At 38.7% G+C, this 23,832-nt stretch overlaps 1 protein-coding gene across 8 annotated transcripts in view; it reads right to left on the bottom strand.

Moving 5' to 3' along the window:
- LOC109403571 (MAP kinase-activating death domain protein) overlaps positions 1-23,832 on the bottom strand; it is a 116,105-nt gene that overhangs the window by 92,240 nt on the left and 33 nt on the right. For all 8 annotated transcript variants that reach the window (XM_029861542.2, XM_029861544.2, XM_062845366.1 and 5 more), the window contains exon 1: positions 23,559-23,832. This exon is cut by the window's right edge. The gene's annotated coding sequence lies outside the window, so the exon portion shown is untranslated. The remainder of the gene's footprint in view (positions 1-23,558) is intronic.

The raw sequence follows: 23,832 nt of genomic DNA, 5'->3' as shown, positions 1-23,832 counted from the left end.
CATTAGTTTTGAGTTATACACCATGCCTTCGTATAACAAAACCAAGTGGATTTTCAAATGGTTTTCAACGCAGAGAATCAGAATAGATGTTTATCTTTCTATTTCAAAGCACCAAGAAGTGGAACTGGATGTATTGGACCAATGGGGATGTGAGTTGTTGTTTCGTCAGCGGAATGAGAGCGTGTTTTCCAAGATCTCCAATAACCTTTATTGAGGGTATTCTATTATCCTAAAAATCATGTGATAATTTACGTATTATGCATAAGCCAAACTATCTCAACAGGGACTTACGTTTTAGTCACACCTTATCCGCTTAAGATCCAATTATTTCGAGAATCTTATTCCTCAATATTGTCTATAGATACGGCTGCCGGGTCTAAAGTAAGAGCTCTATAGTCAAGTAGTTAGACGGTATATAAATTCACTTTTACCTGTAGCTCCAAATAATAATTTTATGCAATTCAGTATCATAATTTACATTTTATATAATCCATTTTGGTATCATAATGGCCATTTTTTCCGAACTGGTTCATTATGCAACTGAAATGAGTTGCATAATGAAAAATAGTTGTATAATGTTCATAATGCAACTCATTTGAGTTGCATTATGAACATTATGCAACTCAAATGAGTTGCATTATGAAAAAATCATTGCATAAAATTTTGTATGGAACTCGTTGTAAAACTCGATTTTTTCAGCACTCTTCGTATTTATCCAACTCGGCAAGCCTCGTTGGATAAATGTACGACTCGTGCTGAAAAAATCAACTTTTTGCAACTCGTTACATAAATAACTAGTACGATGTAGGGTTAACTATCGGCGTAGGATAAACTGCATGGAATCTAGTAATAAATATACTAATTAGAGACAAATTTAGTTTTAAGTTACTTCACATGATCCTTACTTGCTTTTAGCGATAAATATAATAATTGGCTTCTTTAGCGGTGTTGAGATAATTCCATATTCTGAATCTGCATGCAAAACTGAGTCGAAATCCAAATTTTTATTTCAATATACTAGTTTTTCTGTAACTGTCTGATATGCGAAACAAAATGGCTGATTTTTTTTATAGGAGATATTTCAATGCTATTTACAATAATTGAGGGATATTATGTTTGGAAACAAACTTTGCAAATGCTTTTTTTAATTGTAAAAAATACAGTTCTGGAGGTATGGTTTGAGGTACAAGTAATTGCAGAACAACCATTCTTATTTGGCCTCGTCAAAACTTACTTTTGTAATTGTCAAATTTGATAAGAAATTATGCATTTACTGATAATATTTACAAAAGCTCCAAAAAATCATCCCGTATTTAAAACTGTAGTGCTGGAGAAGTAGTTCTTTGAGTTCTATTTGATTCTTCATATTCCCATCCCAAATCAAAATATTTGAACAATTTATTTTCGTTAAATCTATTTAAATTGATTTCTTTGACACTATTGCAGGTACTGCAGGCACTCAAATATATGGCAATGTAGGGCGATATTTTTATATATTTCTTTTATTGGGTTAGAGCTATCTTTGATGAAAAATCCACGTATTTCATTACTGGATAGCATTTCCAATACAATTGCTTGAAACAAAAGCGATTAGAAATACTAGAATCTTAAGGTCCCATTAGACATGACAAATATTTGGCCAAACAAGCCCAACAAATGACCAACACAACGTAAATCATGGCAACCTCGGATGAATGTCGGACTACGATGGCAAATATTTGTCATTATGACAAACAGTCCAATGGTCCCTTTATTCAAAACGCAGGCTTATGAATCGTATGACATATAACTGTGTAAAGCAATAAACTTAGGGTTTCAAAATTTCCTTTTACGTACAAATTGTGAAATTACCCCGAATGTTTGTTTAAATTTTTGAAATTAAAGAAGTCATTGATTCTGTAATTGCACTATTACAGATATGAGTTGTGTGCTTAGCTGGTAGTGCAGCCTGGGCATTGTTGTCCTTCTGACTTCAGCTAGATTGAGGAGGTACGATCCGAGTGTCTGTTCATCAATGAGGTGCGGCTCAAACAGCGTCTGTTCTGGCATCGAGCGGCTGAGTAAGAAACGCTGCTCCACGCCCAGCTAGATCCAAGGTGGTAGCCCCATCAGCGTGGTCGTCCCAGTGTTGGTTGGGACGTTAAACAGAACTGGCACGATGGCCCTCCGGCGAGACAGGAGTGTTGGCGTAGGCCCAATAAGCCACCCGTAAAAACCCCCATTGCGAATAACATAGGAGAAAATACGACTCGATACAATCGGCAAAGACCCACGCGACGAAATAAGGACTACGATTGGAAACTTGGAACATGGAATTGCAAGTCACTTGGTTTCGCAGGATGTGACAGGATAATCTACGACGAACTACATCCCCGCAACCTCGATATCGTGGCGTTGCAGGAGCTTTGTTGGACTGGACAGAAAGTGTGGAAAAGCGGGCATCGAGCGGCTACCTTCTACCAAAACTCTGGCACCACCAATGAACTGGGAACAGGATTTATAGTGTTGGGCAAGATGCGACAACGTGTGATCGGGTGGCAGCCGATCGACGCAAGGATGTGCATGTGCATGTTGAGAGTTAAGGGTCATTTCTTCAACTACAGCATCATCAACGTCCACTGTCCACACGAAGGGAAACCTGATGACGAGAAAGAAGCGTTCTACGCGCAGTTAGTGCAAACATACGATGGTAGCTCGCCGCGTGACGTGAAAATCGTTGTCGGCGACACGAACGCGCAGGTAGGAAGGGCGGAAATGTACCGACCGGTAATCGGGCGAATATAGATTCGGATCACTACTTAGTCGCTGTATGCATGCGCTCAAAACTTTCGACAGTTATCACCACGCGTTGAAGTCGAAAGACGCGGCTCAACATCGAGCAGCTGCGTAACGTAGAAGTGGCTCAAGACTACGCGCAGCAGTTAGCAGTGGCCCTACCAACGGAAGAGCAGCTTGGCGCAGCTACACTTGAAGATGGCTGGAGGGACATCCGATCCGCCATAGGTAGTAACTCAGCTACAGCACTGGGCTTCGCGACTCCGAATCACAGAAACGACTTCTCCGACGGCGAATGTGAACAGTTGAAAAACGAGAAGAATGCAGCATGGGCGAGAATGCTGCAACACCGTACGAGAGCGAATGAGGTACGTTACAAACAGGCGCGGAACAGGCAGAACTCAGTCTTCCGGATGAAGAAGCGCCAGCAGGAAGAACGGGATCGCGAAGCGATGGAAGAGCTGTACCGCGCTAAGGACACACGAAAGTTCTACGAGAAGCTGAACCGCTCGCGCAGAGGCTTTGTGCCACAAGCTGACATGTGCCGAGATAATCAAGGGAATATTCTCACGAGCGAGCGTGAGGTGGTCGAAAGGTGGCGGCAGCATTACGATGAGCACCTTAATGGTGACGTTGCAAGTACCGAAGGTGACGTGGTAACAGATCTAGGAATATGTGCACAGGACGTAAGACTTCCGGCCCCTGACCTCCAAGAGATTGAGGAGGAGGTTGGCCGGTTGAAAAACAACAAAGCCGCTGGAGCAGATCAACTACCAAGCGAGCTTCTAAAATACGGTGGAGAAGCACTGGTGAGAACACTACACTGGGTCATTACCAAGATTTGGGAGGAGGAAGTATTACCGGAGGAATGGATGGAAGGTATCGTGTGTCCCATCTACAAAAGAGCGACAAGTTGGATTGCGGAAACTACCGCGCGATCACACTACTGAGCGCTGCCTATCTCTCTCAAATTTTATGCCGCCGTCTATCACCGACTGCAAGAGAGTTCGTGGGCCAATATCAGGCTGGATTTATGGGTGAACGCGCTACAACGGACCAGATGTTCGTCATCGGCCAGGTGTTGCAGGAATGCCGCGAATACAACGTGCCCACACATCACTTGTCGATCGAGAACAGCTATGGCAGATTATGCATGAATACGGATTCCCGGATAAACTGATACGATTGATCAAGGCGATGATGGATCGAGTGATGTGCGTAGTTCGAGTATCAGGGACATTCTCGAGTCCCTTCGAATCTCGCAAAGGGTTACGGCAAGGTCTTTCGTGCTTGCTGTTCAACATTGCGTTAGAAGGTGTAATAAGGAGAGCGGGGATAAACACGAGTGGGACGATTTTCACGAAGTCCGTTCAGCTGCTTGGTTTCGCTGATGATATTGATATTATAGTTCGCAAATTTGAGACGATGGCGGAAACGTACATCCGACTAAAGAGTGAAGCCAGGCGAATCGGATTAGTCATTAATGTGTCGAAGAGGGCCCCTATAGCCGATGCGGTAAACGCACGGGTATTCAGCATGACCATGCTGAGGGTGACGGGTTCGATTCCCGGTCGGTCCAGGATCTTTTCGTGAAGGAAATTTCCTTGACTTCCTTGGACATAAAGTATCTTCGTGCCTGCCACACGATATACACATGCAAAATGGTCATTGGCAGAGAAAGCTCTCAGTTAAAAACTGTGGAAGTGCTCATAGAACACTAAGCTGAGAAGCAGGCTTTGTCCCAGTGAGGACGTTACGCCAAGAAGAGGAGAGGAGGTGTCGAAGACAAAGTACATGATGGCAAAGGGCTCCAGGGAGGAATCACCTCGCCCGCAACCCCGTATTTATATCGACGGTGATGAAATCGAGGCGTTTGAAGAATTCGTGTACTTGGGCTCACTGGTGACCGCTGACAACGACACCAGCAGAGAAATCCAGAGGCGCATTGTGGTAGGAAATCGTGCTTACTTTGGACTCCGCAGAACTCTACGATCGAATAAAATTCGCCGTAACACGAAGTTAACCATCTACAAAACGTTGATTAGACCGTTCGTCCTCTATGGGCACGAAACATGGACCCTACGTGCAGAGGACCAACACGCCTTTGGAGTTTTCGAACGGAAGGTGTTGCGTACCATCTACGGCGGAGTGCAGATGGAAGACGGGAAGGCGAATGAAACACGAGCTGCATCAGCTGCTGAGAGAACCAACCACCGCCGATACCGCGAAAATCGGGAGGCTACGGTGGGCGGGTCACGTCATCAGGATGTCGGATAGCAACCCGACTAAAATGGTTCTCGAGAGTCATCCGACCGGTACAAGAAGAGCGCGTCGAGCTAGGTGAGTCGACCAAGTGGAGGACGATCTGCGGACCCTACGTAGAGTGCGGAACTGGAGACAAACAGCCATGGACCGAGTGGAATGGAGACGGGTACTATGTACAGCAGAGGCCACCCCGGCCTTAGCCTGACCGGTAAGGTAAGCTATATCGCCGCCATTTTTCTGGACCCATCCGCGACCCAGTTCCAGTCACCGGCGGGTACTCGGTATGGGTCCGCAATGATCGCGATATCCGCCTTCACTCAGAAACCGCCTGACAAGGCAGTATCTGAGTCGCGTCACAGTGGTTCAGGTTGAGTTGCATTATCTGCACTGTGATTTGTTCACTGCGGCTTTCTTGAAGGCCGGGCACCTTAGACCACTCGTTGGATACCTGTTGTTCACGGATTTCCCGGTACAGATCAGACAAATGGGTGCACTCGTGCAGCCTTGTGCCTTATGGCCTTCGGCGCCGCATCTCCTACACAGTTTGCTCATGTCAGGGCCTTTGCAGTTCCATGAGGTGTGTCCTGCTTTCAGACACCTGAAATAAACCTCACCTTGGTGCGCCCTACTCTGTGGCTGCTGAGGGTCTTAAAAATGTCGCAGCCCCTTGTTCCGATCCTTCCGGGACGGGCCAGCCTTTTCAGGCCCACCCTTCCCAGCTTTTCGGGACACCTGGCTGGGGCCGACTTACCGGTATTGCTGCCGACCTTTGGGGTAAGTATTCGCCTGGTTTTGTGGGCACGTGCGCCAGACAGCTCCTCACCTGACGGCTGCCCGCTTCTGCGAGTGCTTATCACAATCAGTCGCATACACCACACCTTTTGGACTACCTGCGAAAGCGAAGGGACCGATTGTGGTTTCTTGATCTTCCGCTCTACTTTGGTCCAAGGGGTGTCCTCCCCTCCCCTGACTCGTCCTATCTTGTGGTTGCTGAGGACCAAGCAGTGGTCGCAACCTCTCGTTCCCTACGCTCCGGGACGGGCAAGCCTTTTCTGGTTCACCCTTCCCGTCTTTCCGGAACGCCTGGCTGGGGTCCGACTTGCCGACTTTACTACCGACCTTCGGGGTTAACAGCCGCCTAGCCTTGCAGGCACCGCATCTCATCTGACCTGAAGGCTGCCTCATACGCTTCTGCGATTGCTTGTCGTAAACAATAGCATCCACCACACTTTTGGGGCTACGAGTCTCTCGTGGTCTTGTCTGGCTGCCATCATAGACTTACAAAGTCTAATAAGAGCCTGCTTGAGGTCCTTGCTATTTTTAGACTTCGCGGACGCAAAGTCGATGATGGAGTGAAACTGCTGCGCAGCCACCTCCATCGCAAAGAACCCATCTCGATTCTTGTTGATGAACCTCATTAACCACGCTCCGTCCAATAGCTCATCCGACTCGACAAACTAGCCGTGGAGGAAATTGGTTTACCGACGCTGGCACTACGTGGTAGGCGAAACCGAACAGGATAGAATTCGTCTAGGACGAAGAGAGTAGAAGAAGGATGAACCACGACGAGCTCGAAGCATCCAGAAGATAGCCAAAGCCAAAAAAAAATCGGTGGACATGTTGCAAGAATACCAGACTACAACGCTGCAAAGTAGATGTTCGCCACACATCCTGTTGGCAAAAAAAGACATGGGCAAAATTCGTCGACTAGGTAGAACGTGACCTGATTTATGATTGTGCGTTATTGTGAAAGTGAATGTAATGTTACCACGCTGAGGGGTTCCGCATTTGATTCCACGAATCAAGAAAGTTCCTGAAGACGTGTACGATTATGTTAACGTTATATCAATTTTTCATCATTATCATATCCGGTACTCCTCCCTCTCGACCTTCATCCCGCTGTAGAAAAATGTCATCCAATGTAACTATCATTTTACCACTATCAAAGCAGAAGAGAGAAAACTTTCCCAGGGGCAGAGGAATAAAATCGATTCCAGTCCAAGGTCGTTGGAATGTGCCACGGCCCGAATGATGATCCCCCGCTCGTTAAGCAAAGAAATAAGACACTTTTTCCATATAGCTAAACCAGGACGCGCGCGTGTCCTCGCTGCATCGCATCAGCAGCATCCAAATGGGTGACCGACAACATCCAACAGAATAGCAAAGTTTCATGATGTCTATATAACGAATGACTTGCGATTTATTGCATTAGCTAGCAGAACTCCCAAGTTGGGTTTATTTATCACGCAGCAATGAATGCCAGCTCTGGAACCATTCTCTGTCTGTCACCATAGCCAATTCACCTAACTTGGGGGAAACCTTGAGCTGTCGAGCAACGGCATTCTGAGGAAAATTGGTATTTGACGTGTTGGTACCGTAAAAGGGAGTGACATTGTTCAGCGGAGTTGTTCTGTACCAAGAACATTCATTTTTTTTAATATTGACGTAGTTATTCATTGATTGGTAACTTTTATGTGACAAAGAAAAACTTGCTTCAAATTCAGTGTAGTTCATGACAATTTCTTGTTTTCCTTGAGTTTTGACTAACGTCAAGTATTTCATGACTGTAAACTATTGAACAAAAAACTTTGAAATTGCAAATTTCATCAAGGAAGCATCAACGTTACCCTGTTCTACGTAAAACTGTAACTACCACAGATGCAATTTTCTATGCCTCTACGACGAAAGAAACCTGTTGCTTCCTCCCCACATTTTGGAAGCCAAAATAGTAATATGTATAGACATGCCCGTCAACGCCAAAGGATATTGCATTACTCTGCGCTGGCATGCCCCAACCAAAAGGCATTCCAAGGCAGGATGAATGGATATGGAAGGAAGGCATTTGGGAAAATAACTTTCCGAGAAAAGACGGGTCTGCCGAACGATGGGAAAGTTCCTTTTCGTAGGATGAAGGAATTTTCTTGGGTCACAAAAAAGAAATCGCAATAACAGGGGAAAATAGCTCGAGGCAATTGCCCCTTTTCCATGGAATTCGGGATTCGAAGTCTTGGAAGATGGAGAAATCTGACAATGAAACGTTTTCATAGTTCAAAGTAAAAAGAATGCGAAGTGATGAAGCGGATCGTAAATTGATTATATGCAAGGCAACACCCAGAGTGGAGAAAACGCAATCGCATTGCATTCAATGTACTGGAAATGGCTTTGTTTTACTGATATTCAATACATTAGTGACCCGATTTTGTCAGCCCCTTTTCAGAACACATTTTATGCTCTCCTCAAAAACCTTAACAGCTTTTCAAACATTTTATCCCTCTATGTTCCGCATTGCAGCAGTAGTTTGATGATAAATACAAATAAATTGGTTAAAGTTTGACCGTGAGATAACGAGAGCAAAAAGTTTGTCGCAAAATGGGGCTGACAAAATCGGGTCTTTACTGTATTCCGTCTTGAATGATTTACAAAGCTCTTGAGTATTTTTTGCGGAATTAGTGGTGGAAGTTCCAGCGGTATTCCTAGCGACCATTGGTGTATCTAGGATTTGTTCCTAGAGGGTGCCTAGGGGATGCCAGTATCAGTGGCTGTTTGCTTGTTTTCTTTTCGTAAAATGAAATACAGATCCGCACTCAATCTCTAAGTATAATGATGAACTGCATTGCGGGAAGAACTAGTTTAAAATATAACATTTATATAACAGCTAACTGTTTCTAAATCTCTTTTTATTCAGGGATATTGAATACTAGTTTTTAGAAAAAAAATACGTTGAAAGACTGAATGGTGGTAAAGTGCAAAAAATATGTAAATACATAAGTTTTTCACGTTTTCATGTCTCAAAGAGCACTCTGTTTTTATATTTTTGTCAGAAATTTGGTGTAACACATCAAACAGTTTAGAGATGTCTGTTTTTTTGCGTTTGAAATATGTTTTTTTTTTTTTTTGAAAATCGAGAGACATTTTATTATAGAGGAGAAGTTTTAATTTTGGCCAGTCCGAAGTTTTGGCCATAGTGCGGGATTAAGCTTGTTGCGATCTAAATCGGCATAAATTTATTTTTTACTGGTAGATCCTAATATAATATCATGAATACAGCTGTGAAAACTATACATTTTGAGTGAAAACTGAATGAAAAAAATCCTTAAAAAATCAAGTCCCATACGTCTATTTTGGCCAGGGTGCTTCTGATTTGGCCACTTCCCGATCAGAAAGGCATAACAAAATTATAACCGATTAAGTTATTTATTTCAAAGATTTTTCATAACAGAATGAGTTATAAAATTCGCCGCGTAGGTGTTAAAATAACAAAAATTATAACTAAAATTGCTCTAGTCATAACATAATTATAACAGATCTTGATACAATTATAACAAGCTTATAACAAAATGAGATATAAAAAATCAATCAAATTATATCACATGTTGTTATAAAGCAGTTATAAATATATTGGGTAAAAATTAAGTAGTGTAAAAATTAACTCATTTTTGGGTAATCAATTTTTAGAATGAAATTTTATTTTTAGTAAAAAGTTACTGGCATCAAAAAACTTCTCCACATAGTATATATAAAACCCAGGGATTCGAACCTACGACGGCTAGAATCTAGAACACGAGCTCGTCGTTTTTACCAGTGAGGCCATCGCAGCACTTGAAGTGAGGGGCGGTAAGTATAAGCTGAAATGGTTCTTCATATTGGTAGCTCCTCTATAAATAGACTCGCTGATCCAACAAACCGGAGAGGGAAAGTATGACGCACCATATCCAGTTATGACGTCACCATGCACGTTACTACTGCCCATTTAGTCCCTCAGCTTCAATGTCGTGCGCGCTTGTTGTGCACTAGAGCCAGCGTTCACTACTTCGGAGTTGGAGCTCACATCGCAGGCGCTGTACTTACGCGAATGGACGTCACACGAAACTGTTCCTAATACAATTGATAGCAATTAAATATATCTTCGTGTTATTAATTAACGTGAACAGATAGCTAATGACTTTCAAATAGCGAAAAGTGTGAAAGTAAGCACCAGTTGCGCCAGCGTTTATTTAAATGTTTAAAGCGTTTGTTACGCATGTTTTATTCCATTATTATTTCATGATATGCCTTCTGCAAAGTTGTTCAGTAGTATTATGGCGCTTAAGTGGTGAATGTTTCGGTAGGGATATCCACCGCAAATTCTTGCAGGAATATTCCCTTGAAGGAATTTATGAATAAATTTTTAAAAGCATAGAAAAAAAACATTTCCATGAGTCATTGGTGTAATTGTCGATAAAATTTGTAAAGAAACCTTTCGACAAATACTTGAAGTAATTTGTTTTCGAACACAGAGCATTTAGAAAATCCAAAGGGATATCAAAACACTTCGTTTCGCTGTTGAACTAAACATTTTAATAACTCTTACAAAACAACTACACTTCATTTGGTAGTACATAACTATGATTTGCATACACAGATTATCTATGCGGAAAAAAAGCTGTAGGAAATTGTAGTGATATTCACAACAGAGACTGAGTGACCACATACTAAGAAATTTCGAAGAAATTAGAATTGGATTGTAAAGTTTAACTCTAAAACTAGAACTTAATAATTAATTACTGAGATCCTTCAGAATTGCTAATGGATTTTCCCTGATGGAGAATCCTTTAAGGAATTTGTGATGCATAGGCTGAAGTAATTTGCTATGAATGTCTTAAAGAATCTCCCTTTTGGATTCTCTGAAGAAATTCCCAAGGAAGGAAATGTATGTTGGATTTTAAACTTAAGTTAAACCAACAGTTAAACCTCGCGGGAAATCCTTATCACGAATGATCTGTATACTGTACAATTGAATTCATATTAGTAGTTTAAGTTGAGAGCTCCGACAGGCGACAAAGGCGACATGATCTAGTCGGTGAAATACAGGGTGTTAGGTTCCTGAGTGCAATCTTTTTAAAGGGTGATAGAGGACCATAAATGGTGAAAAAAATTGTTCTACGCATATGGTCAAATCTCAACCGTTACGTAGTTATTGAACTCCCCATGTTTTTGACTCTTATTGCCTTAACTGGCTATAACTTTAAAATGGTCAAACTTATCGCAGTTTTTTAACCCTAATTTTCTATCAAATGGCATCTTAGAACCGATTGGTTTAGTTAAATAACTAAGTTTTCTAGAGCAAATAGCTTAAAAGTTGTGTGTTTTAATTTGTTTTTGTGAATTATCTTTGAAAACTGCATAATAATTTAAAATTCTTTCTTTGGCAAAGTTGTGGCCCCCGTTCCACTCTACAATTCGTTCTTTGACATTACACTTCTATCTCTTATCGTTTTGTTGCAATTTCGATTTTAACATCGCATTTCAGATCATAAATTTGGAACTGTCATGGAAAGCACTTTTTTGCGCATTGTGCCGCACATTTAAATCAACATTGCAAGAAAACGATAAGAGCTAGAAGTTTGGTGTCAGAGAACGAATTGTAGAGTGTAACAGGGGCCACCACTTTGCCAAAGAAAGAATTTTAAATTATTACGCATGTTTCAAAGATAACACAAGTTTACAAAATAAAACGAAAGTCGTGAACTTCTGTCAACGACCAAAGTTTTTGAAGCACAATTTAGTGCTGATTTCGAAACCGACCTTCAAAAAATTTTAAGTAGAACAGTTTTTGAGTTTTAGCTCAATATCAAGTTTTGCAACTTTTCAAAATATGTAATTTACTAAAATTCAAATATATTGCGTTTTGTTTAACCAATTTTGAATCTTTTTCCATAAATTAAAAGCTGAATACAATACCATTCGAACATCTGAATACAGGTTTTGCATCAGATTGATGAAATTCAAGATATTGGCGAGTTTTAGGGATGATCTTCTTAAATTTTAGCAAAATTTCCAAAAATTTTTGATGAAATGTATTTTTTTCAATAAGAAAAAAACAACTTAAAAATTCTTTCTCGACGTTTATTTGACATATCATATGTAGGCGAGTTACAGTAAAAATTTCAGCTCAATCGGAGCATTGATTACGGAGAATGAAATATTTGAAGTGAGCGACTTTGCTTAAAAATAGAACAAAAATCGATTTCAAATAGAGGTTCCATCCCGGGATATCCCGGGACAAAAAATCCCGGGATCTTGAAAAATTCGGGATTTCCCGAATCCCGGGATAACATTTTTCACCGTCCCGAAAATCCCGGGATTCCCGGGACGCACATTTCTTACACATATTTTTCGCTTTGATTTGAATTTGGAGAATCTCTGAAACGTATTCGAAGAGTCGTGATTTTTTTTTCAAAAATCGCCTTCAACAAAAAATCACGAAAATGTTACATAAACCATTTTAACTATGTGTGGACATCAAAACTCGTTGAAACTTGACTGAAACAATGCTGGAGCACTTCATTTACGGTTTTGATAGCATCAAAGAGAATTTTCTTGAAATAGGCCTTTCTAGACTTATGTTGGACATGGACAATGATTTTGAAGCTGCAAAAATCATCAGGAAGCTCTTCAGCCAATCATACTCGTTTCGGAAGCATTGGGAAGACGAGATGCTATATTATTGTCTACGGAAGGCAGCTTGAGGTTCTTGTATTCGAAGCTTACAAAAAGTAACTCCAATGTTAGAATTTCCGACCTCTTCCATGCAATTATGAAAAGAATCAACAATCGGCGCCAAAAGGAAATAATAACAGCGCTAAAGTTCCTTCAAGGTCTTCCGTCGTCAACGCAAGTGCCAGCAGAACTGGAAAGCTCATCGAAAACGCAAATGATTAAATTCATCAAGAAACTGGGAGTTCGATTGTTGCGAGACTGCCAAAGACAGACCGATAATGATGCTGCCGAGTTGAATGCTGGATTGCCTTGTATGCATAACACCATCGAGCATGCGCGAAGAACTGGAATCGGCTATAAAGTAATATGGCAACCCGTCTTAGACTGATTCGGAAATGATTGAATTTTCGAAAGTAATTGCGAAAGAGTTGTCACTTTTTGAGCTACATGGTAAGTTGACCCCCAATTTTAAAATCGAACTCCGGATATATCCGTTCTAAAAAAGCGACCCTCACTGTTCGATGAAATCATCAAAAAACATTTGCTTCTTGAAGTCGTATTTTCAGAGAACGAATTCAAATTGATAAGACCAGTTACTTGATGTGAACCATTTATTTATTTGATATGATGAATATAACATATTTCTGATCGCAAAAATGTGTTTTTAAGCAGATTGATAAATTTCCCGGGAACCCGGGATTTCCCGGGACAAGCAACAAATTTTATCCCGAATCCCGGGACAACCAAAATGGCCGGGAAATGGAACCTCTAATTTCAAATCATCAACCTTGTATGGAAAGTCGAAAAAATTTCCGCTCTACTGTAATTTTTTTCCTTCGCGTTTTCGAACTCAGGGCATGATTCTACACCAAAAATGACCATCAGCTTACCGAGTTCAAAAATGCTGTAAACTAGTGTAATTGACAAAAACCAATAAAAATACACTATTTTCAGCTATTTTGCTCCAGAAAACTTAGTTATTTAACTAAACCAATCGATTCAAAGATGCCATTTAATAGAAAATTCAATAATCTTTCGAATAAGTGTAAAAAAAAACTTCGATAATTTTAACCATTTTAAAGTTATTGCCAGTTAAGGCAATAAGAGTCAAAAACATGGGAAGTTCAATAAATACGTAACGGTTGAGATTTGACCATATGCGTAGAACAATTTTTTTCACCATTTATGGTCCTCTATCACCCTTTAAAAAGTTTGCACTCAGGAACCTAACACCCTGTATAATTGGTGAATTGGAAAGTGTTTTCGTGATATATGATCAGAGATTATGGTTCATAGGAGTGGTTTACTTGGGATTCCAACATGTATATGAAATAATCTTTCAACAAATCCTTGGGGCAAAGTTCTTTAAAGAATTCAAAGAAGAGGTCATGGAAAAAATCATGGAGGAATTGTTGAAGAATTCCTTAGAGGATTACCCGGAAGAATACGTGGAGGATTTTCTTATGGATTTTTTGCAGAAATTCCTGGAGGAATCCTTTGAAAAATATAGGAAAAAATCTCTAGAGGAATTCCTTGGAGGAATTACCGTAGGAATCTTTAGAGATTTTTTTGTAGGAATCATCGGAAGCCTTTCTTAAGAAATCCTTGGAGAAGTTGCTGAAGAATTCTCCAACCACAATTTCTGGGGGAACTCTAGTGGAAATCTCTTTAAGAACTTTTTGAGAAATATTTGAATATTTGACTGGAGGATCGTCAGTAAGAATTCTCGTAGGAATCGTTGAGAAAACTCTCGGAGAGATCTCTGGAAGAACTTCTAGGGAGCTCCCTAGAAGACCTACAAGAGAAATACTTTTAATATCTCTAGGAATATTCCCTGAAAGTACTCCGAGGCCATCCATAATAATCAGACAACCTGTAAGACATGTACAAAATCCTGTAAACAAATGTAAACGCCGCGGTTCAATTAAATATAACATTTTCCACTTGAGAGCCAAGGACTTCTCGACAACTTCGCTGATGAGTGATGATCCGAACTTCCTAGGACAGCAGAATAATGAGATTTAACATATCAAATATCTCGTAGTAGTGAAATTGTGAATAAAATTTTACACCATACGAGAATTTCAAGAATCATGAACAACTTTGCTGAACATACGAGCTGTGCAGGAGATCTGGATCATGATAAGAAACATTTTAAATTACCCAATATCATCACGTAATGGTGGAGTTGCTTACCTCATTTTCCACCTTCCAAAGTCATAAGCTTTCTGTACAAATTTGATGTAGACATGAGCTTTTTGGGTAGTTCATATAATAAAGGATATCAACAATTGTGTGTTTTCTGAACATAATGGCGCCATACAACGGTTAATTTACGCTCTTAAAACTACCAAAAAAATTGATTAGTTACACATTGCATTTTAAAAATTATTACTGATTTTGTTATAATGTTGATGTAAAGATAATTAAATCACATATTCATTTATTGTAACTGACTTTGTTAGAACCTTGAAATAATACAAACTAGTTTTCGTACCGATTCCAACAAATATATCTGAATATAAGAAACCATGATATAGATATCAACCGTTGATATAATTATGTTTTGTTTTTGTTATGCCTTTCTGATCGGGTTCCATAACCCTTTCGTGTTAAATCATCACAATTGTGCTGCACGCTATGTCTGAACCAACAGATTATAAAAATTGAATGTACATCGGGTTTCTTTCCATAAAACATCAGTATTCAAGCTATATTTTCATTTGCAGAAGGTTTCAAAATATTCTATCGAGAAAATTTTGATTTTTCCATCTTTTTGACCGTTTTTCATACAAATTTGCTTGAAATCCTCATGTTCGGTCAATTTCTCTCCCATACAAAATGTATGGAAAAATTTTCACCGATAGAATATTTTAAAACCTTCTGCAAATGAAAATATAGCTTGAATACTGATGTTTTATGGAAAGAAACCCGATGTACATTCTATTTTTATAATCTGCTGGTTCAGACATAGCGTGGCTGTTGAGCAGTAATAGTTTTGCACATTTTTTTTCATTTTTTAGTCTTTGCTAAAACATAAATGTTATATGTAAACTGTTTTGAAAGTTGATCCATCAGTTGTACTTGTATTTGTGCAACTTTTGTTTATGTTTCATGTGAGATTTACCACAACAAGTTTAACAAAACCGTACAAAATGAAAAAGTTTTATCTGTCGCTTTTTTCCGATTTATCTTGGTAGTCAAAGCTAAAAATCGAAAGATAAAGAGTGGTTCTTCCACAAAAAATGTTGTTTTGTTGGGAGATCTAAGCGTTCTGGATAGTCAAAATTGAGCCATTTATATGGAGATTTCACTTTTTTGTGCTCCGTCCCGAAAGGGATAAGAAATACACGTGGTTGGCTAAAATAGAAACCAAAGTTGAGAATATGGCCAAAACTGCGGCAATGCCTCTATTTTGGTCAGTGCTTTTTTGAATGCAAAAATCAAGTATTAGCTTGATTTCTGCATTTTTTCAACAAAATATATATTGACACCACAGACAAACAGACGTAACACTTGATTTTTTTTTATTTAAATCATAGTCACTTAGCCCGTTATCGCCCAAGGTGTCTCACAATTGTAATCTTCGTAAAAATTGATTATCAACAGTCAAGTTCCAATTAAACAAACATGATTTCACGAAAAAAAAAAAATGGAAGCCTATGGTGTAGTTCCAAAAAAATTCTTCAACGTGGTCCTCAACATCCGATACTTTTTTTCAAGCTCTTCTTAAGCACAACTATTATACTATCGTTGAATTCTGATCCGTATATTTACAATGCATCTACCTTTAGTGAAATAGAAGATAACTACTCAAGAAGAGTAAGAAACTGAATGTCAGATGACGTCATGGTTTACTAGAGAAATGTACGTGCATAAAAAGCGTATTTCTCTCCGTTTCTCTATTTTTCTCTTGTTCTTCCACTCTTATAAGCTGTAAACTCACGCTTGGGGAAGTTCTCCTGTAGAAATCCTGAGAGAAATCCCTGAAAGTCACAAAAGAAATCCCGTTCAGAATCTCTCATGGGATCCTCAAAGAAATCTCGGAATAAATTCCGACTGGAAGATCGGCAGGACTCCTTGGAAGAATAACTGGAAAAATCCCGAGTGGAATCATACAAATCATTTGAAGAATGTCAAAAAAAAAACCTATAAAAACCCCAAGCAAGAAACCTGGTGTGAATACCTGAAAGATTCCCGCATGGAATTTTTGAAAGAATACAAGGAGAAATTCCTGAAACAATCCTAGCAGGAATTCCTAAAGGAATCCTTCACAAATCCCTGAAGGAATGCCGACTAAAACATTCGTCAGTTCAAGAATTTCTGAAGCGATCCCAGCAAAAATCCCTAAAGGAATCCCGGGAGTATGCTGGGAGTCATATCTGGTAGAATCCTGAGTGGAATCTCAGCTGGAAGCTTGACTTAAAGAATCACAGAAGAAATCCCGGGAGGAATTACTGGAGAAATCCCGACAGAAATCCCTGAAAAAAAATCCGAGAAGAATCTTTCAAGGAATATCAGCAGGAATCCAGGTCCGTATACCTGAAAGAATTATACTAGGATTCTCTGAATATACTAGAAATCTTTTAAAGAATACCAGGAGGAATCTGTGAAGTAATTCCAGCAAGAATCCGTGAAAAATCATCAGTTATCAGTTATAGTTCCTGATAGAATCCTTTCAAGATCTCCTAAATCAGGGATGACTTTATTCCTGAAGGAATCCTGTAAAGACTACCTGATGGAATTTTTGAGGGAACCATGGCAGGAATTTCGAAAGGAAGCTCAGCAGGAATCCCTGAAAGAACCATGGATGAAATTCCGGAAGGAATTATTTTAAAAATTCCTGAAAAACTGGGGATGAAAAAGCCTTAGATATGCACTTGTTGGAAAATATTACGAGAGCTAGTAGAACTGATCATGAGAAAATAGAATAATAAACCGTAGAAGACATCTGGAGAATTCATTAACTCTAATAAGTATTTCTGAAAAGAAATTCAGAAGTAGAGCTAACTAATAAATAAAAAAACTTTGTATTTTTAGGGTCTATGCTGGTGTAAGGTGAAGATATGAAGAGTACGTCGAATGTTACCAACACAATAATATGAAAAATAAAATGACAGTTTTCACAGCAAAGTTTATCGATTGGTCACTACTAGCGTGTAATCAATCGATCCACTTTTGAATCCAAATAACCATCATTCAGTCATCAGCAATCATCAATTATTAAAAAAGCAGTTTTCTTGCTCTGAATCACAAAACCGTCATTGAAAATGGTTTCACTGCTATCCAGATGGTATCTAGGGTGCAATGTAAATTTTCATTAACATTGGTTGAGATTTTAGCGAGAAAACTGCTTTTGATTTTTTGCTAAATGATGATGATTTGTTTCCTCTTAAGTGCAAACCAACATGTATTGTGACCTCGTCATATCTTAACCCAAAGTGAATTTCCTAGAACAAACAAAGGTACCGTAAAGCGGGGTATTATTGATCAACGGGGTAACAGCGATCGACTTGATCCACCTCATGAAGAGCTCTTACAAACATTTTTCATTGAATCAGTTTGTGCTCACGAAATGCATTTCGTAATATGTTTGTTTAGCTACTGAACTGCCCATAACTGCATAACAGTCACATTCGACAAAAGTAGGCATTGTACTAAATAGAGTTTAAAGTTTGCAACATGCGCTAGTATGGAGAGGATACGAAATTTCAAAAAATTGTCAATAAATCAGGGATGACTTTATTCCTGAAGGAATCCTGTAAAGACTACCTGATGGAATTTTTGGGGGAACCATGGCAGGAATTTCGAAAGGAAGCTCAGCAGGAATCCCCGAAAGAACCATGGATGAAATTCCGGGAGGAATTATTTTAAAAATTCCTGAAAAATTGGGGATGAAAAAACCTTGTTGGAAGACATTACGAGAGCTAGTAGAACTGATCATGAGAAAATAGAATAATAAACCGTAGAAGACATCTGGAGAATCCATTAACTCTAATCAGTGTTTCTGAAAAGAAATTCAGAAGTAGAGCTAACTAATAAATAAAAAAAACTTTGTATTTTTAGGGTCTATGCTGGTGTAAGGTGAAGATATGAAGAATACCTTGAATGTTACCAACACAATAATATGAAAAATAAAATGACAGTTTTCAAAGCAAAGTTTATCGATTGGTCACTACTAGCGTGTAATCAATCGATCCACTTTTGAATTCAAATAACCATCATTCAGTCATCAGCAATCATCAATTATTAAAAAAGCAGTTTTCTTGCTCTGAATCACAAAACCGTCATTGAAAATGGTTTCACTGCTATCCAGATGGTATCTAGGGTGCAATGTAAATTTTCATTAACATTGGTTGAGATTTTAGCGAGAAAACTGCTTTTGATTTTTTGCTAAATGATGATGATTTGTTTCCTCTTAAGTGCAAACCAACATATATTTCTTCAATATTTCAGTTGTGACGAAGTATCTTAATCCTAAGTGAAGTTCCTAGAACAAACAATGGTACCGTAAAGCGGGGTATCATTCATCAGCGGGGTAACATAGATCCATTTGATCCACCTCATGAAGAGCTCTTACAAACATTTTTCATTGAATCAGTTTGTGCTCACGAAATGCATTTCGTAATCTGTTTTTTTTTAGCTGCTGAATAACATGTAAATCATGAAAATTTAGTTGCATTAACGCATAAATAAATCAAACATTTTCAGCTGAGTCTCGTATCGTAATAAGGTACAGTCACAGAGAAGTTGCGTATCGTATATCACAGTATAACCTGTTATGATCAGATTTTTTTAAGCAAGGCTATGAACAGCAGTGTGCAGTTTGATGAAAAAGTTTTGTTAAAAACTAACCTCAAGCGGTAATTTATGAAATTGCAAAAAACGTTGTACCCAACTCGTTGCAGAACTCGATTTTTACAGCACTCGTCGTAATTATCCAAATGTACGACTCGTGCTGTAAAAATCTTCATTCTGCACCTTGTTGCGTAAACTACTAGTATGCAACTCGTTGTAAAAATCATCATTTTGCAACTCGTTACATAAATAACTATTCTCTGTGGTTGTGAAAATCCACGCACACATTTGCTTGCATCCTCCCTAGGCGAAGACAACTTGTTGTTTACATTTTACCGACGGGAAAAAAACTGATTTCGACAATGATTTTTCAAAAGGGCCTAACTGACTTGATCGATTTTTCTTCGTCGACTCTCTCTTTCGCTAATAACTTGATCAAAACAAACAAAATCGTTATTCTTTTTGTTTCTATAGAAAGATGTAGTCGTCTTCTTCGCATTTCAACCAAAAAATCTTTGGAAAACTCAATATACCTTTTGTAATAACACAAAGAAAGGATCGATGAAGAGAATCCGAAAATGTCAGCTAGGCCCTAATGAAAAAACAGTGTCGATTTATTTGATTAGCTGAACCAGTAGTGGGGTGACACAGCTGTCAAACGCGGTACATCGCCGCTCTCACCATCATCGTTTTTGGTACGGAGCGTTTTGGTACCCACTTACTGGTCGGTTTACCCTAACTTGCTCCTGATTTTCGGGTGTGCGGCTCGTGTGTTGCTAGTGCTTATTTCGGGAATTACACATTTTAAACGAAATTGTTGTTGTTTTATCATGGTTTCTCTTTCTTTAACACTTTGCACGATATTATATGTCACAGCGAAGCACCCAAGTAACACAGCTTGCTATTATAATAGTTTAAAATACACTTTTCGTACAAGCTCTGTTGTATTTTTCTTGTATTATTTACTTAGTTTTAAACACTTATATATTTAAAACAGCGCAAAAAATGGCGGCTTATAAAACATCTTTCAGGTTGTATAAGATGTTTTCCAATATACTTATAGTACTAATAATAGCGTTCCACCCAGCTTTCGTTCATTGATTAGCTCAAATTAAGTTATGTGTCAATAAAAAAAACTTGTTAAATACTTAAATGGTACAATTATTTTCATTGGTTGAAATTAAGTTATTTCAAAGTTATATAACTGATGCGCAACTTTTATATTACATATCATATGTTAAGGTTGTATTTAGGCTATTTGTAGGTCACACAACCTACGGATACCATTTATTAAACAAACTGATACGAATAGAAAATTTATTAATGCGTACGCTAAGTTGCAACCGCCAAAAAGTAAATGGGATGTATTCTAGCAATTTGGAAAAAAATAAGTCCAAGTGATAAATTGCGATGATTACACATAACATTTTGTAAATAATTACTATAAAATTCATGACATTTCCAACACTCCTCAGTAGTGTGGTGTTCCACTTGCGGTTTGAGATTTATGGTGAAACAGTTGTTTCTACTCATCCATAATTCAATCGCCATTGAATTTAATTGAAAATTGTAAGTTGAACCGACTAAATGGTGCGGTTTGATGGGATATTTTCCTCAATCCACAAGAAAAGCAATATGGCATCTCTTCAATGCCGCTTACAGTGTCGTTAAAAAATGTTAAGATCAATTTAAATTTCTAACAAAATTATAAATGTGCCAATAGTTCACTACTCGCTTTGACTCAAGTAAGATTAAAAATATCTAGTCAAAAAAATAATAATTTAAGTTTTAAATTTTTCAAAAACCTCATCAAAACGTTCCAATTTGTATTTTGTTTTATTTGCGTAACCATACTTTTGACCGGTATTGTAGTCTTTATAAAATAATCAAAACATATCTCAACAATTCCAGTGTTTGCATTTAGAAATGTTGAAATTACGATAAAATTACACTCCGATAACAACTGTACAACATATTGTCCAAGACCGTTTTAAGAACTTTGAAAATACATCTAAAAAACATCTTTTCAACAGATCAGAGTCATAAGCCATATTTCTGTTTTGTGGAAATCTTCAAAACGTAAAAATAACTTATATAGAACTATATGCTTAACAGAGCAGCAGCTGTCAAAATATCAAAACATTGCCAATCTCACTAGCGTTGCTTGTTGGTCTCGGTGGCCCGACGGAAGTTTATAATTGCCGGAGGATTCTAGGTGGTCGTAACTATCAAAAAACTACTCAGCAAACCGTATCCCTAAGACAGGGTCCCGGAGGTTTTCATGTCAGCCAGTGGCCGAGTGTGTAACCATGTAAATCAGCTGATAACAGCGCCGGAGGTGTCAGAAATTGGTTTCCATCGATTGATTAAAACTGGATCAGCAAAATTATTCTGCAGCACAGTTTATTGTTTATTTTTGGAAGATTATCCATTCAACCTACGTCGATATTACTGGAGAGGCCAGTTAGACTCAGGATGTTTTGCCTTTGCGTATGCTGGCCAGATTTAACTATATTTTCTTTGTGATTATATGTGGCGGAACCATCATAATCATTCTCTGTTTGGGGTGACAGGTTATGTGATAAACTGAACATTGATGGTGGCTCGACCAAGACGCAATCACTGGTCAAAATAGAATAACGCACAACATATTTGTGGCCATTATTGAAAACTCACTGGTACTTGAAAGAAGCTGTCTTTAATCCCTCGCCGTCTATACGCCCGTGAAACGGATAATCCATTGGCAATAACATCCTAAAAATATTATATTCCATTATAAGCATTGGTTGCTTCTTCTTGTTTTACATTTTGACTTGATTAAAGTTATTTGTTTGCTAGATTCTTCTGTTGTTTAGTTGTAATTTCGAAGTATTTTATGCGTGGTACCGTACATGATATTTTTCGGTGCTGTTTGTTTTTGCATAACATATTTACAACCAGGTAACAACACAAAATGTATTTTATGTCGCTTATAATACGCTTAAAAAACATCTTTAAAAATGTTGATATCCAAAGATGTTTTCTGTATTACTTGGGCAGTGTCGATGTTTCAAGTTATTTTTTTCATTATTTGAGCTATCAAAACAAAAACATCGGACGCCATGTTGAATCGGATGCTGGGTTGCTAATTCTGGCCAATTCTGGTCCTTCGTCATCCCTCTGAGCTGAACAGCTTTTTGCAGGAGTGAAATGCAATTTTGAAGTAGGTACCACAGAGCTTTTGTGGGGTGGGAATAGAAGGTTGGTTCAACAAGGGAAGTTAGAAAAGTGAAAATTGAACGGTGTAAAATTTCGCATAATTATTCGATTCAGTGCTATAGCGGCTGGTTATTGATAGTCTGTAGCCTTTGGCAAAAGAAAGCAGGAACTTTTGTTATTTCTATGACGGGAACTAGCGCATATGACGAAGTAGATTCCTAGCCTAGATTTTTTCCTTTTTATCCAACTCAACAAGCCTCATTGGATCAATATACAACTCGTGCTAAAAAAATATCATTTTGCATCTTGCTGCATAAAAACCTCTTGTAATTTAATGTAAAAACATTTGGCATAAATACAAAGCTCGAATTTTCAGCACTCTTCATATTTTTATGTCTTTATTTATGAGATTTTAGACCCGAGACTGGTTCACCTCAGACTCTTCATATTTATAAGGTTGATTTTGCTCAATGTCCAACATGGAATATCAAACAAAATGTAAAACGTTTGACCGAAACACATGGAAAGGTCTTGTTTTTGCTCCATTTTCAATTCGCAAAACTTCAAACCTACTTTTCATAGAAACGTTGATCATATTATCGCAACGGAGCAAGGCCAAAACGTCATACTATTTCTGTATGCAGAAAATAAATCCCATCACGTCTCGCCCGTAGACTAAGTACGTACATATAGCTCCACAAAAATGCGTCGCATATATGTATGTTAACGGGGAGGACGACACCCCAACACATAGCCGCAAAGTACCATCACGACGATGGAGACAACGAACGCTCCACTGGTGTGAGCCAGCCCGTGAAAATATCGATTTTTCAGCTGCAAATCTTTCAGCACTCAGCAGCCATCATGGAGGAGCTTTTTTCACCCTCGAGGTTTTCTTTACTGAGAACTGCTGCCATCAACAAACCCACGCAAATGTCTAAACCAGTTTCTTTAACTAGCACGTGCCACCCGTGACAAATTGGTCGTTTGATAAGAGCTGCTAAGTTTGTCGTTCAATAGTTTTAACTACTTTGAAAGCTTACCAATTTCAAATGTCGCTCTGCTACGATTCATTTTCCTCGCTGAATTCTCATTTTCGTTGAATTTTGCACTTTCTTCTGTTTTGAAACTATCCCATCACTAGAACTTTGCTAATCGATCATTTTCACATTAGAATCAGAACCCGGAAACACATAATTTTCGATCAAATCGCACAATTAAGAACACTCCTTTTTCCACTTTTGTGAATTATCTCCATCCATTATGTAAGGCTGCTACTGTTCACCGTAGCGCTTCGGAGAGCTTTTCCAACTAGTC

The sequence above is a fragment of the Aedes albopictus genome, chromosome 1 (assembly GCF_035046485.1).
Source record: "Aedes albopictus strain Foshan chromosome 1, AalbF5, whole genome shotgun sequence".
In the NCBI taxonomy this organism is placed as follows: Eukaryota; Metazoa; Arthropoda; class Insecta; order Diptera; family Culicidae; genus Aedes; species Aedes albopictus.
Note: the sequence above shows the minus strand (reverse complement) of the source record. Positions and strands in the feature narration are given on the sequence as shown.